General features: G+C 42.5%; 9 non-coding genes across 9 annotated transcripts; all 9 read left to right on the top strand.

Annotated features, from left to right (window-relative positions):
* Positions 1-918: 918 nt before the first annotated feature.
* LOC147679206 (U4 spliceosomal RNA) lies at positions 919-1058 on the top strand. The gene has a single exon (XR_015301735.1). It is a non-coding gene; the product is annotated as a U4 spliceosomal RNA (small nuclear RNA).
* Positions 1059-2986: 1928 nt separating this feature from the next.
* On the top strand, positions 2987-3126 carry LOC147679205 (U4 spliceosomal RNA). Its single transcript, XR_015301657.1, has one exon. It is a non-coding gene; the product is annotated as a U4 spliceosomal RNA (small nuclear RNA).
* A 1930-nt stretch (positions 3127-5056) lies between these two features.
* Positions 5057-5196, top strand: LOC147679204 (U4 spliceosomal RNA). Its single transcript, XR_015301734.1, has one exon. It is a non-coding gene; the product is annotated as a U4 spliceosomal RNA (small nuclear RNA).
* A 1927-nt stretch (positions 5197-7123) lies between these two features.
* Positions 7124-7263, top strand: LOC147679203 (U4 spliceosomal RNA). Its single transcript, XR_015301656.1, has one exon. It is a non-coding gene; the product is annotated as a U4 spliceosomal RNA (small nuclear RNA).
* A 1930-nt stretch (positions 7264-9193) lies between these two features.
* LOC147679202 (U4 spliceosomal RNA) lies at positions 9194-9333 on the top strand. The gene has a single exon (XR_015301655.1). It is a non-coding gene; the product is annotated as a U4 spliceosomal RNA (small nuclear RNA).
* A 1930-nt stretch (positions 9334-11263) lies between these two features.
* Positions 11264-11403, top strand: LOC147679201 (U4 spliceosomal RNA). Its single transcript, XR_015301700.1, has one exon. It is a non-coding gene; the product is annotated as a U4 spliceosomal RNA (small nuclear RNA).
* Positions 11404-13333: 1930 nt separating this feature from the next.
* Positions 13334-13473, top strand: LOC147679200 (U4 spliceosomal RNA). Its single transcript, XR_015301678.1, has one exon. It is a non-coding gene; the product is annotated as a U4 spliceosomal RNA (small nuclear RNA).
* Positions 13474-15403: 1930 nt separating this feature from the next.
* Positions 15404-15543, top strand: LOC147679199 (U4 spliceosomal RNA). Its single transcript, XR_015301818.1, has one exon. It is a non-coding gene; the product is annotated as a U4 spliceosomal RNA (small nuclear RNA).
* A 1931-nt stretch (positions 15544-17474) lies between these two features.
* LOC147679198 (U4 spliceosomal RNA) lies at positions 17475-17614 on the top strand. The gene has a single exon (XR_015301750.1). It is a non-coding gene; the product is annotated as a U4 spliceosomal RNA (small nuclear RNA).
* Positions 17615-18737: the final 1123 nt, after the last annotated feature.

Raw genomic sequence — 18737 nt, 5'->3', positions numbered from 1 at the left:
GTATGCAGGGTGGGCGTTTCCACGAAAAAAAGCCTTGTAGAACTCACGCACTGAAATCTACAAGATTTCACTGCGTCACTTTACGCCTTCACTGCGGCAAAATCCCTACGCCTGCACAGACCAAGCGTTTGGAATGACTCATGGCTTTTTGCTTCACTTTCATGATCAACTTCAGCAATGCGTCACTTTTGTGCCAACACATGTGTCAGAATTTTGGATGCATCTGTTAATCCTTGCACCATGGAGCACTGTATTGTAAATACAGCACATCCATAGTGGCACAAGGACATTCAGCACTGACGCAAGGAAAAGTATGCATCTATGCAGATGCGTCAGATCCTTGTGAATCTTCCCCTAGAATGTTTTGAAACCAGGAAACCAGTATATTGTACCCCCTAAAGCTAAAAATGAAATGCAGCAAATGCAACTATATAGTGCAATGAAATGGCAGACTTGCAGTATGGAAAATGGAAAAATGTAGCTATGATTTATTTTCCTTTAAATTATTGCTGTTCCTCCTCTAGTATACATTTGAAGACAGTGGGCCCTATGAGGATGCTATTATGAATTTGTGCTTCTTATATTTTCCACAACCCATGGCTAGCAGCCTAGATCTCATCTTTGTGTGAAGGGATATCTGTCTGAGCATCAAATCCATAACTAGGGAGGGTGCTGCTTACCTGAAGAGCTATTTAGCATACAATTTCCCAGAATTCTCTGCGTGTGGCTAGCGACGGTTTGGGGCAGAGAGCTGATGGAAATTAGTAAAACAACGCCAACATATGTCTTACATTGCCTGTCAGAAGCAGTGGAGGTGTAGTTATGCATAAACAGATAAAATCTTTTGAAAAGGGTTCAAGTTCTTTGTAACATGAGGTACTAGGGCGAGTGGGCATGAAATTTACACTATAATTGGTTAGCTTTGCGCAGTGGCAGTATTGTAGCCAATGAGGTTTAACCGAGGCGCGATTATTGCTTATTGAAAACTTTACCCAATACCTCGTCATGGAGACTTGAAATATAGTTGAAATGACAATTTTTGACAGTCTCTTCGGAGACTGGAGAATATGTAATAAAAAAATAAGATAGTTTATTTTTCAATGCGATTTACTTGCATAATTGTTATCTGTGACAAGGAGAAAACAGTGACTTTATTTGGCTTCAGTTTACTCTTTACGTTCTTTTTGTTTTCTCAGCTTTTTAAATACGGCAGTAACTTAGGGATTTTTTCTCCTTGATCAGTTTTCATAATTCTTGTATTTCTTCCTCTTTGTTCTCACCTTCGATCCCCGGATTCGCTCGGGTAGTTGATGGCCAGAGTACGGGCTTTGTTTCCGCTCTCTGAGTTGACTCGCAGTCCGTTGCAGAGCTGGGCTCTTTTGAGGTCTCATCTCCCATTCAAATGTACACAAACCACCTAGAAAGTTTATTTGTGGGAGCAAAGGCGTTTGTTATCAGTAGGAAAATGCGGAGAGGGTTCATACAGATTGTATGGAGTGCTTGAAACAGAACAAGAACTGACAAAGCTGTTGTTTTTGTCATTTAACATTATGTAAAGTGTATTTTTAATGCTCTTTTTGTCACTGAGTAATTGATGTTACCCAGCTGTATGACAGGGGCGTAGCTTCCATTGTTGCAGCAGGTGCAGTGGCACTGGCGCCCACAGACCTGCGGGACCCACTGAACCCCGATTATTGCGGTATTTTATATTTCAAACATGAATAAGGGGTCCTATTTCCTTCCTTGCCCTAGGGCCCATTTTTTCACCTGAGAGCCATGAAAGGCTGCGTGGATCCTCCCTGATTTGAATCGGTGACAATGAGGTCACGCAAAGAGCTCTTGCGTAGCTGCATCAGCCCAACTGGGCTACATGATCCGGGAAAATTTGTATGCTGCATGCCGACGGAGACACACAACGTACACACAGCCATTTACAGGGCACATATAAAAATCTGTATTGTGGCGCAGCTGCGGCACAAATGTTGCGGCCCTTTTACAATGTGACGCATCTAGGGAGATGCGTCACATTATAAAGCCCTGCATCACATTATACCTGCGTCAGGCATAATGTATGCAGGGTGGGCGTTTCCATGAAAAAAAGCCTTGTAGAACTCACGCACTGAAATCTACAAGATTTCACTGCGTCACTTTACGCCTTCACTGCGGCAAAATCCCTACGCCTGCACAGACCAAGCGTTTGGAATGACTCATGGCTTTTTGCTTCACTTTCATGATCAACTTCAGCAATGCGTCACTTTTGTGCCAACACGTGTCAGAATTTCTGATGCATCTGTTAATCCTTGCACCATGGAGCACTGTATTGTAAATACAGCACATCCATAGTGGCACAAGGACATTCAGCACTGACGCAAGGAAAAATATGCATCTATGCAGATGCGTCAGATCCTTGTGAATCTTCCCCTAGAATGTTTTGAAAACCAGGAAACCAGTATATTGTACCCCCTAAAGCTAAAAATGAAATGCAGCAAATGCAACTATGTAGTGCAATGAAATGGCAGACTTGCAGTATGGAAAATGGAAAAATGTAGCTATGATTTATTTTCCTTTAAATTATTGCTGTTCCTCCTCTAGTAAACATTTGAAGACAGTGGGCCCTATGAGGATGCTATTATGAATTTGTGCTTCTTATATTTTCCACAACCCATGGCTAGCAGCCTAGATCTCATCTTTGTGTGAAGGGATATCTGTCTGAGCATCAAATCCATACCTAGGGAGGGTGCTGCTTACCTGAAGAGCTATTTAGCATACAATTTCCCAGAATTCTCTGCGTGTGGCTAGCGACGGTTTGGGGCAGAGAGCTGATGGAAATTAGTAAAACAACGCCAACATATGTCTTACATTGCCTGTCAGAAGCAGTGGAGGTGTAGTTATGCATAAATAGATAAAATCTTTTGAAAAGGGTTCATGTTCTTTGTAACATGAGGTACTAGGGCGAGTGGGCATGAAATTCACACTATAATTGGTTAGCTTTGCGCAGTGGCAGTATCGTAGCCAATGAGGTTTAACCGAGGCGCGATTATTGCTTATTGAAAACTTTACCCAATACCCCGTCATGGAGACTTGAAATATAGTTGAAATGACAATTTTTGACAGTCTCTTCGGAGACTGGAGAATATGTAATAGAAAAATAAGATAGTTTATTTTTCAATGCGATTTACTTGCATAATTGTTATCTGTGACAAGGAGAAAACTGTGACTTTATTTGGCTTCAGTTTACTCTTTACGTTCTTTTTGTTTTCTCAGCTTTTTAAATACGGCAGTAACTTAGGGATTTTTTCTCCTTGATCAGTTTTCATAATTCTTGTATTTCTTCCTCTTTGTTCTCACCTTCGATCCCCGGATTCGCTCGGGTAGTTGATGGCCAGAGTACGGGCTTTGTTTCCGCTCTCTGAGTTGACTTGCAGTCCGTTGCAGAGCTGGGCTCTTTCGAGGTCTCATCTCCCATTCAAATGTACACAAACCACCTAGAAAGTTTATTTCTGGGAGCAAAGGCGTTTGTTATCAGTAGGAAAATGCGGAGAGGGTTCATACAGATTGTATGGAGTGCTTGAAACAGAACAAGAACTGACAAAGCTGTTGTTTTTGTCATTTAACATTATGTAAAGTGTATTTTTAATGCTCTTTTTGTCACTGAGTAATTGATGTTACCCAGCTGTATGACAGGGGCGTAGCTTCCATTGTTGCAGCAGGTGCAGTGGCACTGGCGCCCACAGACCTGCGGGACCCACTGAACCCCGATTATTGCGGTATTTTATATTTCAAACATGAATAAGGGGTCCTATTTCCTTCCTTGCCCTAGGGCCCATTTTTTCACCTGAGAGCCATGAAAGGCTGCGTGGATCCTCCCTGATTTGAATCGGTGACAATGAGGTCACGCAAAGAGCTCTTGCGTGGCTGCATCAGCCCAACTGGGCTACATGATCCGGGAAAATTTGTATGCTGCATGCCGACGGAGACACACAACGTACACACAGCCATTTACAGGGCACATATAAAAATCTGTATTGTGGCGCAGCTGCGGCGTAAATGTTGCGGCCCTTTTACAATGTGACGCATCTAGGGAGATGCGTCACATTATAAAGCCCTGCATCACATTATACCTGCGTCAGGCATAATGTATGCAGGGTGGGCGTTTCCACGAAAAAAAGCCTTGTAGAACTCACGCACTGAAATCTACAAGATTTCACTGCGTCACTTTACGCCTTCACTGCGGCAAAATCCCTACGCCTGCACAGACCAAGCGTTTGGAATGACTCATGGCTTTTTGCTTCACTTTCATGATCAACTTCAGCAATGCGTCACTTTTGTGCCAACACATGTGTCAGAATTTTGGATGCATCTGTTAATCCTTGCACCATGGAGCACTGTATTGTAAATACAGCACATCCATAGTGGCACAAGGACATTCAGCACTGACGCAAGGAAAAGTATGCATCTATGCAGATGCGTCAGATCCTTGTGAATCTTCCCCTAGAATGTTTTGAAAACCAGGAAACCAGTATATTGTACCCCCTAAAGCTAAAAATGAAATGCAGCAAATGCAACTATATAGTGCAATGAAATGGCAGACTTGCAGTATGGAAAATGGAAAAATGTAGCTATGATTTATTTTCCTTTAAATTATTGCTGTTCCTCCTCTAGTATACATTTGAAGACAGTGGGCCCTATGAGGATGCTATTATGAATTTGTGCTTCTTATATTTTCCACAACCCATGGCTAGCAGCCTAGATCTCATCTTTGTGTGAAGGGATATCTGTCTGAGCATCAAATCCATAACTAGGGAGGGTGCTGCTTACCTGAAGAGCTATTTAGCATACAATTTCCCAGAATTCTCTGCGTGTGGCTAGCGACGGTTTGGGGCAGAGAGCTGATGGAAATTAGTAAAACAACGCCAACATATGTCTTACATTGCCTGTCAGAAGCAGTGGAGGTGTAGTTATGCATAAACAGATAAAATCTTTTGAAAAGGGTTCAAGTTCTTTGTAACATGAGGTACTAAGGCGAGTGGGCATGAAATTTACACTATAATTGGTTAGCTTTGCGCAGTGGCAGTATTGTAGCCAATGAGGTTTAACCGAGGCGCGATTATTGCTTATTGAAAACTTTACCCAATACCTCGTCATGGAGACTTGAAATATAGTTGAAATGACAATTTTTGACAGTCTCTTCGGAGACTGGAGAATATGTAATAAAAAAATAAGATAGTTTATTTTTCAATGCGATTTACTTGCATAATTGTTATCTGTGACAAGGAGAAAACAGTGACTTTATTTGGCTTCAGTTTACTCTTTACGTTCTTTTTGTTTTCCCAGCTTTTTAAATACGGCAGTAACTTAGGGATTTTTTCTCCTTGATCAGTTTTCATAATTCTTGTATTTCTTCCTCTTTGTTCTCACCTTCGATCCCCGGATTCGCTCGGGTAGTTGATGGCCAGAGTACGGGCTTTGTTTCCGCTCTCTGAGTTGACTCGCAGTCCGTTGCAGAGCTGGGCTCTTTTGAGGTCTCATCTCCCATTCAAATGTACACAAACCACCTAGAAAGTTTATTTGTGGGAGCAAAGGCGTTTGTTATCAGTAGGAAAATGCGGAGAGGGTTCATACAGATTGTATGGAGTGCTTGAAACAGAACAAGAACTGACAAAGCTGTTGTTTTTGTCATTTAACATTATGTAAAGTGTATTTTTAATGCTCTTTTTGTCACTGAGTAATTGATGTTACCCAGCTGTATGACAGGGGCGTAGCTTCCATTGTTGCAGCAGGTGCAGTGGCACTGGCGCCCACAGACCTGCGGGACCACTGAACCCCGATTATTGCGGTATTTTATATTTCAAACATGAATAAGGGGTCCTATTTCCTTCCTTGCCCTAGGGCCCATTTTTTCACCTGAGAGCCATGAAAGGCTGCGTGGATCCTCCCTGATTTGAATCGGTGACAATGAGGTCACGCAAAGAGCTCTTGCGTAGCTGCATCAGCCCAACTGGGCTACATGATCCGGGAAAATTTGTATGCTGCATGCCGACGGAGACACACAACGTACACACAGCCATTTACAGGGCACATATAAAAATCTGTATTGTGGCGCAGCTGCGGCACAAATGTTGCGGCCCTTTTACAATGTGACGCATCTAGGGAGATGCGTCACATTATAAAGCCCTGCATCACATTATACCTGCGTCAGGCATAATGTATGCAGGGTGGGCGTTTCCACGAAAAAAAGCCTTGTAGAACTCACGCACTGAAATCTACAAGATTTCACTGCGTCACTTTACGCCTTCACTGCGGCAAAATCCCTACGCCTGCACAGACCAAGCGTTTGGAATGACTCATGGCTTTTTGCTTCACTTTCATGATCAACTTCAGCAATGCGTCACTTTTGTGCCAACACGTGTCAGAATTTCTGATGCATCTGTTAATCCTTGCACCATGGAGCACTGTATTGTAAATACAGCACATCCATAGTGGCACAAGGACATTCAGCACTGACGCAAGGAAAAATATGCATCTATGCAGATGCGTCAGATCCTTGTGAATCTTCCCCTAGAATGTTTTGAAAACCAGGAAACCAGTATATTGTACCCCCTAAAGCTAAAAATGAAATGCAGCAAATGCAACTATGTAGTGCAATGAAATGGCAGACTTGCAGTATGGAAAATGGAAAAATGTAGCTATGATTTATTTTCCTTTAAATTATTGCTGTTCCTCCTCTAGTAAACATTTGAAGACAGTGGGCCCTATGAGGATGCTATTATGAATTTGTGCTTCTTATATTTTCCACAACCCATGGCTAGCAGCCTAGATCTCATCTTTGTGTGAAGGGATATCTGTCTGAGCATCAAATCCATACCTAGGGAGGGTGCTGCTTACCTGAAGAGCTATTTAGCATACAATTTCCCAGAATTCTCTGCGTGTGGCTAGCGACGGTTTGGGGCAGAGAGCTGATGGAAATTAGTAAAACAACGCCAACATATGTCTTACATTGCCTGTCAGAAGCAGTGGAGGTGTAGTTATGCATAAATAGATAAAATCTTTTGAAAAGGGTTCATGTTCTTTGTAACATGAGGTACTAGGGCGAGTGGGCATGAAATTCACACTATAATTGGTTAGCTTTGCGCAGTGGCAGTATCGTAGCCAATGAGGTTTAACCGAGGCGCGATTATTGCTTATTGAAAACTTTACCCAATACCCCGTCATGGAGACTTGAAATATAGTTGAAATGACAATTTTTGACAGTCTCTTCGGAGACTGGAGAATATGTAATAGAAAAATAAGATAGTTTATTTTTCAATGCGATTTACTTGCATAATTGTTATCTGTGACAAGGAGAAAACTGTGACTTTATTTGGCTTCAGTTTACTCTTTACGTTCTTTTTGTTTTCTCAGCTTTTTAAATACGGCAGTAACTTAGGGATTTTTTCTCCTTGATCAGTTTTCATAATTCTTGTATTTCTTCCTCTTTGTTCTCACCTTCGATCCCCGGATTCGCTCGGGTAGTTGATGGCCAGAGTACGGGCTTTGTTTCCGCTCTCTGAGTTGACTTGCAGTCCGTTGCAGAGCTGGGCTCTTTCGAGGTCTCATCTCCCATTCAAATGTACACAAACCACCTAGAAAGTTTATTTCTGGGAGCAAAGGCGTTTGTTATCAGTAGGAAAATGCGGAGAGGGTTCATACAGATTGTATGGAGTGCTTGAAACAGAACAAGAACTGACAAAGCTGTTGTTTTTGTCATTTAACATTATGTAAAGTGTATTTTTAATGCTCTTTTTGTCACTGAGTAATTGATGTTACCCAGCTGTATGACAGGGGCGTAGCTTCCATTGTTGCAGCAGGTGCAGTGGCACTGGCGCCCACAGACCTGCGGGACCCACTGAACCCCGATTATTGCGGTATTTTATATTTCAAACATGAATAAGGGGTCCTATTTCCTTCCTTGCCCTAGGGCCCATTTTTTCACCTGAGAGCCATGAAAGGCTGCGTGGATCCTCCCTGATTTGAATCGGTGACAATGAGGTCACGCAAAGAGCTCTTGCGTGGCTGCATCAGCCCAACTGGGCTACATGATCCGGGAAAATTTGTATGCTGCATGCCGACGGAGACACACAACGTACACACAGCCATTTACAGGGCACATATAAAAATCTGTATTGTGGCGCAGCTGCGGCGTAAATGTTGCGGCCCTTTTACAATGTGACGCATCTAGGGAGATGCGTCACATTATAAAGCCCTGCATCACATTATACCTGCGTCAGGCATAATGTATGCAGGGTGGGCGTTTCCACGAAAAAAAGCCTTGTAGAACTCACGCACTGAAATCTACAAGATTTCACTGCGTCACTTTACGCCTTCACTGCGGCAAAATCCCTACGCCTGCACAGACCAAGCGTTTGGAATGACTCATGGCTTTTTGCTTCACTTTCATGATCAACTTCAGCAATGCGTCACTTTTGTGCCAACACATGTGTCAGAATTTCTGATGCATCTGTTAATCCTTGCACCATGGAGCACTGTATTGTAAATACAGCACATCCATAGTGGCACAAGGACATTCAGCACTGACGCAAGGAAAAATATGCATCTATGCAGATGCGTCAGATCCTTGTGAATCTTCCCCTAGAATGTTTTGAAAACCAGGAAACCAGTATATTGTACCCCCTAAAGCTAAAAATGAAATGCAGCAAATGCAACTATGTAGTGCAATGAAATGGCAGACTTGCAGTATGGAAAATGGAAAAATGTAGCTATGATTTATTTTCCTTTAAATTATTGCTGTTCCTCCTCTAGTAAACATTTGAAGACAGTGGGCCCTATGAGGATGCTATTATGAATTTGTGCTTCTTATATTTTCCACAACCCATGGCTATCAGCCTAGATCTCATCTTTGTGTAAAGGGATATCTGTCTGAGCATCAAATCCTTACCTAGGGAGGGTGCTGCTTACCTGAAGAGCTATTTAGCATACAATTTCCCAGAATTCTCTGCGTGTGGCTAGCGACGGTTTGGGGCAGAGAGCTGATGGAAATTAGTAAAACAACGCCAACATATGTCTTACATTGCCTGTCAGAAGCAGTGGAGGTGTAGTTATGCATAAATAGATAAAATCTTTTGAAAAGGGTTCATGTTCTTTGTAACATGAGGTACTAGGGCGAGTGGGCATGAAATTCACACTATAATTGGTTAGCTTTGCGCAGTGGCAGTATCGTAGCCAATGAGGTTTAACCGAGGCGCGATTATTGCTTATTGAAAACTTTACCCAATACCCCGTCATGGAGACTTGAAATATAGTTGAAATGACAATTTTTGACAGTCTCTTCGGAGACTGGAGAAGATGTAATAAAAAAATAAGATAGTTTATTTTTCAATGCGATTTACTTGCATAATTGTTATCTGTGACAAGGAGAAAACTGTGACTTTATTTGGCTTCAGTTTACTCTTTACGTTCTTTTTGTTTTCTCAGCTTTTTAAATACGGCAGTAACTTAGGGATTTTTTCTCCTTGATCAGTTTTCATAATTCTTGTATTTCTTCCTCTTTGTTCTCACCTTCGATCCCCGGATTCGCTCGGGTAGTTGATGGCCAGAGTACGGGCTTTGTTTCCGCTCTCTGAGTTGACCCGCAGTCCGTTGCAGAGCTGGGCTCTTTCGAGGTCTCGTCTCCCATTCAAATGTACACAAACAACCTAGAAAGTTTATTTCTGGGAGCAAAGGCGTTTGTTATCAGTAGGAAAATGCGGAGAGGGTTCATACAGATTGTATGGAGTGCTTGAAACAGAACAAGAACTGACAAAGCTGTTGTTTTTGTCATTTAACATTATGTAAAGTGTATTTTTAATGCTCTTTTTGTCACTGAGTAATTGATGTTACCCAGCTGTATGACAGGGGCGTAGCTTCCATTGTTGCAGCAGGTGCAGTGGCACTGGCGCCCACAGACCTGCGGGACCCACTGAACCCCGATTATTGCGGTATTTTATATTTCAAACATGAATAAGGGGTCCTATTTCCTTCCTTGCCCTAGGGCCCATTTTTTCACCTGAGAGCCATGAAAGGCTGCGTGGATCCTCCCTGATTTGAATCGGTGACAATGAGGTCACGCAAAGAGCTCTTGCGTGGCTGCATCAGCCCAACTGGGCTACATGATCCGGGAAAATTTGTATGCTGCATGCCGACGGAGACACACAACGTACACACAGCCATTTACAGGGCACATATAAAAATCTGTATTGTGGCGCAGCTGCGGCGTAAATGTTGCGGCCCTTTTACAATGTGACGCATCTAGGGAGATGCGTCACATTATAAAGCCCTGAATCACATGATACCTGCGTCAGGCATAATGTATGCAGGGTGGGCGTTTCCACGAAAAAAAGACTTGTAGAACTCACGCACTGAAATCTACAAGATTTCACTGCGTCACTTTACGCCTTCACTGCGGCAAAATCCCTACGCCTGCACAGACCAAGCGTTTGGAATGACTCATGGCTTTTTGCTTCACTTTCATGATCAACTTCAGCAATGCGTCACTTTTGTGCCAACACATGTGTCAGAATTTTGGATGCATCTGTTAATCCTTGCACCATGGAGCACTGTATTGTAAATACAGCACATCCATAGTGGCACAAGGACATTCAGCACTGACGCAAGGAAAAATATGCATCTATGCAGATGCGTCAGATCCTTGTGAATCTTCCCCTAGAATGTTTTGAAAACCAGGAAACCAGTATATTGTACCCCCTAAAGCTAAAAATGAAATGCAGCAAATGCAACTATATAGTGCAATGAAATGGCAGACTTGCAGTATAGAAAATGGAAAAATGTAGCTATGATTTATTTTCCTTTAAAATATTGCTGTTCCTCCTCTAGTATACATTTGAAGACAGTGGGCCCTATGAGGATGCTATTATGAATTTGTGCTTCTTATATTTTCCACAACCCATGGCTAGCAGCCTAGATCTCATCTTTGTGTGAAGGGATATCTGTCTGAGCATCAAATCCATAACTAGGGAGGGTGCTGCTTACCTGAAGAGCTATTTAGCATACAATTTCCCAGAATTCTCTGCGTGTGGCTAGCGACAGTTTGGGGCAGAGAGCTGATGGAAATTAGTAAAACAACGCCAACATATGTCTTACATTGCCTGTCAGAAGCAGTGGAGGTGTAGTTATGCATAAACAGATAAAATCTTTTGAAAAGGGTTCATGTTCTTTGTAACATGAGGTACTAGGGCGAGTGGGCATGAAATTCACACTATACTTGGTTAGCTTTGCGCAATGGCAGTATCGTAGCCAATGAGGTTTAACCGAGGCGCGATTATTGCTTATTGAAAACTTTACCCAATACCCCGTCATGGAGACTTGAAATATAGTTGAAATGACAATTTTTGACAGTCTCTTCGGAGACTGGAGAAGATGTAATAAAAAAATAAGATAGTTTATTTTTCAATGCGATTTACTTGCATAATTGTTATCTGTGACATGGAGAAAACTGTGACTTTATTTGGCTTCAGTTTACTCTTTACGTTCTTTTTGTTTTCTCAGCTTTTTAAATACGGCAGTAACTTAGGGATTTTTTCTCCTTGATCAGTTTTCATAATTCTTGTATTTCTTCCTCTTTGTTCTCACCTTCGATCCCCGGATTCGCTCGGGTAGTTGATGGCCAGAGTACGGGCTTTGTTTCCGCTCTCTGAGTTGACTCGCAGTCCGTTGCAGAGCTGGGCTCTTTCGAGGTCTCGTCTCCCATTCAAATGTACACAAACAACCTAGAAAGTTTATTTCTGGGAGCAAAGGCGTTTGTTATCAGTAGGAAAATGCGGAGAGGGTTCATACAGATTGTATGGAGTGCTTGAAACAGAACAAGAACTGACAAAGCTGTTGTTTTTGTCATTTAACATTATGTAAAGTGTATTTTTAATGCTCTTTTTGTCACTGAGTAATTGATGTTACCCAGCTGTATGACAGGGGCGTAGCTTCCATTGTTGCAGCAGGTGCAGTGGCACTGGCGCCCACAGACCTGCGGGACCCACTGAACCCCGATTATTGCGGTATTTTATATTTCAAACATGAATAAGGGGTCCTATTTCCTTCCTTGCCCTAGGGCCCATTTTTTCACCTGAGAGCCATGAAAGGCTGCGTGGATCCTCCCTGATTTGAATCGGTGACAATGAGGTCACGCAAAGAGCTCTTGCGTGGCTGCATCAGCCCAACTGGGCTACATGATCCGGGAAAATTTGTATGCTGCATGCCGACGGAGACACACAACGTACACACAGCCATTTACAGGGCACATATAAAAATCTGTATTGTGGCGCAGCTGCGGCGTAAATGTTGCGGCCCTTTTACAATGTGACGCATCTAGGGAGATGCGTCACATTATAAAGCCCTGCATCACATTATACCTGCGTCAGGCATAATGGATGCAGGGTGGGCGTTTCCACGAAAAAAAGCCTTGTAGAACTCACGCACTGAAATCTACAAGATTTCACTGCGTCACTTTACGCCTTCACTGCGGCAAAATCCCTACGCCTGCACAGACCAAGCGTTTGGAATGACTCATGGCTTTTTGCTTCACTTTCATGATCAACTTCAGCAATGCGTCACTTTTGTGCCAACACATGTGTCAGAATTTCTGATGCATCTGTTAATCCTTGCACCATGGAGCACTGTATTGTAAATACAGCACATCCATAGTGGCACAAGGACATTCAGCACTGACGCAAGGAAAAATATGCATCTATGCAGATGCGTCAGATCCTTGTGAATCTTCCCCTAGAATGTTTTGAAAACCAGGAAACCAGTATATTGTACCCCCTAAAGCTAAAAATGAAATGCAGCAAATGCAACTATGTAGTGCAATGAAATGGCAGACTTGCAGTATGGAAAATGGAAAAATGTAGCTATGATTTATTTTCCTTTAAATTATTGCTGTTCCTCCTCTAGTAAACATTTGAAGACAGTGGGCCCTATGAGGATGCTATTATGAATTTGTGCTTCTTATATTTTCCAGAACCCATGGCTATCAGCCTAGATCTCATCTTTGTGTGAAGGGATATCTGTCTGAGCATCAAATCCATACCTAGGGAGGGTGCTGCTTACCTGAAGAGCTATTTAGCATACAATTTCCCAGAATTCTCTGCGTGTGGCTAGCGACGGTTTGGGGCAGAGAGCTGATGGAAATTAGTAAAACAACGCCAACATATGTCTTACATTGCCTGTCAGAAGCAGTGGAGGTGTAGTTATGCATAAATAGATAAAATCTTTTGAAAAGGGTTCATGTTCTTTGTAACATGAGGTACTAGGGCGAGTGGGCATGAAATTCACACTATACTTGGTTAGCTTTGTGCAGTGGCAGTATCGTAGCCAATGAGGTTTAACCGAGGCGCGATTATTGCTTATTGAAAACTTTACCCAATACCCCGTCATGGAGACTTGAAATATAGTTGAAATGACAATTTTTGACAGTCTCTTCGGAGACTGGAGAATATGTAATAAAAAAATAAGATAGTTTATTTTTCAATGCGATTTACTTGCATAATTGTTATCTGTGACAAGGAGAAAACTGTGACTTTATTTGGCTTCAGTTTACTCTTTAAGTTCTTTTTGTTTTCTCAGCTTTTTAAATACGGCAGTAACTTAGGGATTTTTTCTCCTTGATCAGTTTTCATAATTCTTGTATTTCTTCCTCTTTGTTCTCACCTTCGATCCCCGGATTCGCTCGGGTAGTTGATGGCCAGAGTACGGGCTTTGTTTCCGCTCTCTGAGTTGACTCGCAGTCCGTTGCAGAGCTGGGCTCTTTCGAGGTCTCATCTCCCATTCAAATGTACACAAACCACCTAGAAAGTTTATTTCTGGGAGCAAAGGCGTTTGTTATCAGTAGGAAAATGCGGAGAGGGTTCATACAGATTGTATGGAGTGCTTGAAACAGAACAAGAACTGACAAAGCTGTTGTTTTTGTCATTTAACATTATGTAAAGTGTATTTTTAATGCTCTTTTTGTCACTGAGTAATTGATGTTACCCAGCTGTATGACAGGGGCGTAGCTTCCATTGTTGCAGCAGGTGCAGTGGCACTGGCGCCCACAGACCTGCGGGACCCACTGAACCCCGATTATTGCGGTATTTTATATTTCAAACATGAATAAGGGGTCCTATTTCCTTCCTTGCCCTAGGGCCCATTTTTTCACCTGAGAGCCATGAAAGGCTGCGTGGATCCTCCCTGATTTGAATCGGTGACAATGAGGTCACGCAAAGAGCTCTTGCGTGGCTGCATCAGCCCAACTGGGCTACATGATCCGGGAAAATTTGTATGCTGCATGCCGACGGAGACACACAACGTACACACAGCCATTTACAGGGCACATATAAAAATCTGTATTGTGGCGCAGCTGCGGCGTAAATGTTGCGGCCCTTTTACAATGTGACGCATCTAGGGAGATGCGTCACATTATAAAGCCCTGCATCACATTATACCTGCGTCAGGCATAATGTATGCAGGGTGGGCGTTTCCACGAAAAAAAGCCTTGTAGAACTCACGCACTGAAATCTACAAGATTTCACTGCGTCACTTTACGCCTTCACTGCGGCAAAATCCCTACGCCCTTCACAGACCAAGCGTTTGGAATGACTCATGGCTTTTTGCTTCACTTTCATGATCAACTTCAGCAATGCTTCACTTTTGTGCCAACACGTGTCAGAATTTCTGATGCATCTGTTAATCCTTGCACCATGGAGCACTGTATTGTAAATACAGCACATCCATAGTGGCACAAGGACATTCAGCACTGACGCAAGGAAAAATATGCATCTATGCAGATGCGTCAGATCCTTGTGAATCTTCCCCTAGAATGTTTTGAAAACCAGGAAACCTGTATATTGTACCCCCTAAAGCTAAAAATGAAATGCAGCAAATGCAACTATGTAGTGCAATGAAATGGCAGACTTGCAGTATGGAAAATGGAAAAATGTAGCTATGATTTATTTTCCTTTTAAATTATTGCTGTTCCTCCTCTAGTAAACATTTGAAGACAGTGGGCCCTATGAGGATGCTATTATGAATTTGTGCTTCTTATATTTTCCACAACCCATGGCTAGCAGCCTAGATCTCATCTTTGTGTGAAGGGATATCTGTCTGAGCATCAAATCCATACCTAGGGAGGGTGCTGCTTACCTGAAGAGCTATTTAGCATACAATTTCCCAGAATTCTCTGCGTGTGGCTAGCGACGGTTTGGGGCAGAGAGCTGATGGAAATTAGTAAAACAACGCCAACATATGTCTTACATTGAGTGTCAGAAGCAGTGGAGGTGTAGTTATGCATAAACAGATAAAATCTTTTGAAAAGGGTTCATGTTCTTTGTAACATGAGGTACTAGGGCGAGTGGGCATGAAATTCACACTATAATTGGTTAGCTTTGCGCAGTGGCAGTATCGTAGCCAATGAGGTTTAACCGAGGCGCGATTATTGATTATTGAAAACTTTACCCAATACCCCGTCATGGAGACTTGAAATATAGTTGAAATGACAATTTTTTACAGTCTCTTCGGAGACTGGAGAATATGTAATAAAAAAATAAGATAGTTTATTTTTCAATGCGATTTACTTGCATAATTGTTATCTGTGACATGGAGAAAACTGTGACTTTATTTGGCTTCAGTTTACTCTTTACATTCTTTTTGTTTTCTCAGCTTTTTAAATACGGCAGTAACTTAGGGATTTTTTCTCCTTGATCAGTTTTCATAATTCTTGTATTTCTTCCTCTTTGTTCTCACCTTCGATCCCCGAATTCGCTCGGGTAGTTGATGGCCAGAGTACGGGCTTTGTTTCCGCTCTCTGAGTTGACTCGCAGTCCGTTGCAGAGCTGGGCTCTTTCGAGGTCTCATCTCCCATTCAAATGTACACAAACCACCTAGAAAGTTTATTTCTGGGAGCAAAGGCGTTTGTTATCAGTAGGAAAATGCGGAGAGGGTTCATACAGATTGTATGGAGTGCTTGAAACAGAACAAGAACTGACAAAGCTGTTGTTTTTGTCATTTAACATTATGTAAAGTGTATTTTTAATACTCTTTTTGTCACTGAGTAATTGATGTTACCCAGCTGTATGACAGGGGCGTAGCTTCCATTGTTGCAGCAGGTGCAGTGGCACTGGCGCCCACAGACCTGCGGGACCCACTGAACCCCGATTATTGCGGTATTTTATATTTCAAACATGAATAAGGGGTCCTATTTCCTTCCTTGCCCTAGGGCCCATTTTTTTACCTGAGAGCCATGAAAGGCTGCGTGGATCCTCCCTGATTTGAATCGGTGACAATGAGGTCACGCAAAGAGCTCTTGCGTGGCTGCATCAGCCCAACTGGGCTACATTATCCGGGAAAATTTGTATGCTGCATGCCGACGGAGACATACAACGTACACACAGCCATTTACAGGGCACATATAAAAATCTGTATTGTGGCGCAGCTGCGGCGTAAATGTTGCGGCCCTTTTACAATGTGACGCATCTAGGGAGATGCGTCACATTATAAAGCCCTGCATCACATTATACCTGCGTCAGGCATAATGTATGCAGGGTGGGCGTTTCCACGAAAAAAAGCCTTGTAGAACTCACGCACTGAAATCTACAAGATTTCACTGCGTCACTTTACGCCTTCACTGTGGCAAAATCCCTACGCCTGCACAGACCAAGCGTTTGGAATGACTCATGGCTTTTTGCTTCACTTTCATGATCAACTTCAGCAATGCGTCACTTTTGTACCAACACATGTGTCAGAATTTTGGATGCATCTGTTAATCCTTGCACCATGGAGCACTGTATTGTAAATACAGCACATCCATAGTGGCACAAGGACATTCAGCACTGACGCAAGGAAAAATATGCATCAATGCAGATGCGTCAGATCCTTGTGAATCTTCCCCTAGAATGTTTTGAAAACCAGGAAACCAGTATATTGTACCCCCTAAAGCTAAAAATGAAATGCAGCAAATGCAACTATATAGTGCAATGAAATGGCAGACTTGCAGTATAGAAAATGGAAAAATGTAGCTATGATTTATTTTCCCTTAAAATTATTGCTGTTCCTCCTCTAGTATACATTTGAAGACAGTGGGCCCTATGATGATGCTATTATGAATTTGTGCTTCTTATATTTTCCACAACCCATGGCTAGCAGCCTAGATCTCATCTTTGTGTGAAGGGATATCTGTCTGAGCATCAAATCCATAACTAGGGAGGGTGCTGCTTACCTGAAGAGCTATTTAGCATACAATTTCCCAGAATTCTCTGCGTGTGGCTAGCGACAGTTTGGGGCAGAGAGCTGATGGAAATTAGTAAAACAACGCCAACATATGTCTTACATTGCCTGTCAGAAGCAGTGGAGGTGTAGTTATGCATAAACAGATAAAATCTTTTGAAAAGGGTTCATGTTCTTTGTAACATGAGGTACTAGGGCGAGTGGGCATGAAATTCACACTATACTTGGTTAGCTTTGCGCAGTGGCAGTATTGTAGCCAATGAGGTTTAACCGAGGCGCGATTATTGCTTATTGAAAACTTTACCCAATACCCCGTCATGGAGACTTGAAATATAGTTGAAATGACAATTTTTGACAGTCTTTTTGGAGACTGGAGAATATGTAATAAAAAAATAAGATAGTTTATTTTTCAATGTGGTTTACTTGCATAATTGTTATCTGTGACAAGGAGAAAACTGTGACTTTATTTGGCTTCAGTTTACTCTTTACGTTCTTTTTGTTTTCTCAGCTTTTTAAATACGGCAGTAACTTAGGGATTTTTTCTCCTTGATCAGTTTTCATAATTCTTGTATTTCTTCCTCTTTGTTCTCACCTTCGATCCCCGGATTCGCTCGGGTAGTTGATGGCCAGAGTACGGGCTTTGTTTCCGCTCTCTGAGTTGACTCGCAGTCCGTTGCAGAGCTGGGCTCTTTCGAGGTCTCATCTCCCATTCAAATGTACACAAACCACCTAGAAAGTTTATTTCTGGGAGCAAAGGCGTTTGTTATCAGTAGGAAAATGCGGAGAGGGTTCATACAGATTGTATGGAGTGCTTGAAACAGAACAAGAACTGACAAAGCTGTTGTTTTTGTCATTTAACATTATGTAAAGTGTATTTTTAATGCTCTTTTTGTCACTGAGTAATTGATGTTACCCAGCTGTATGACAGGGGCGTAGCTTCCATTGTTGCAGCAGGTGCAGTGGCACTGGCGCCCACAGACCTGCGGGACCCACTGAACCCCGATTATTGCGGTATTTTATTTTTCAAACATGAATAAGGGGTCCTATTTCCTTCCTTGCCCTAGGGCCCATTTTTTCACCTGAGAGCCATGAAAGGCTGCGTGGATCCTCCCTGATTTGAATCGGTGACAATGAGGTCACGCAAAGAGCTCTTGCGTGGCTGCATCAGCCCAACTGGGCTACATGATCCGGGAAAATTTGTATGCTGCATGCCGACGGAGACACACAACGTACACACAGCCATTTACAGGGCACATATAAAAATCTGTATTGTGGCGCAGCTGCGGCATAAATGTTGCGGCCCTTTTACAATGTGACGCATCTAGGGAGATGCGTCACATTATAAAGCCCTGCATCACATTATACCTGCGTCAGGCATAATGTATGCAGGGTGGGCGTTTCCACGAAAAAAAGCCTTGTAGAACTCACGCACTGAAATCTACAAGATTTCACTGCGTCACTTTACGCCTTCACTGCGGCAAAATCCCTACGCC

The sequence above is a fragment of the Lissotriton vulgaris genome, chromosome 11 (assembly GCF_964263255.1).
Source record: "Lissotriton vulgaris chromosome 11, aLisVul1.2, whole genome shotgun sequence".
In the NCBI taxonomy this organism is placed as follows: domain Eukaryota; kingdom Metazoa; phylum Chordata; class Amphibia; order Caudata; family Salamandridae; genus Lissotriton; species Lissotriton vulgaris.
Note: the sequence above shows the minus strand (reverse complement) of the source record. Positions and strands in the feature narration are given on the sequence as shown.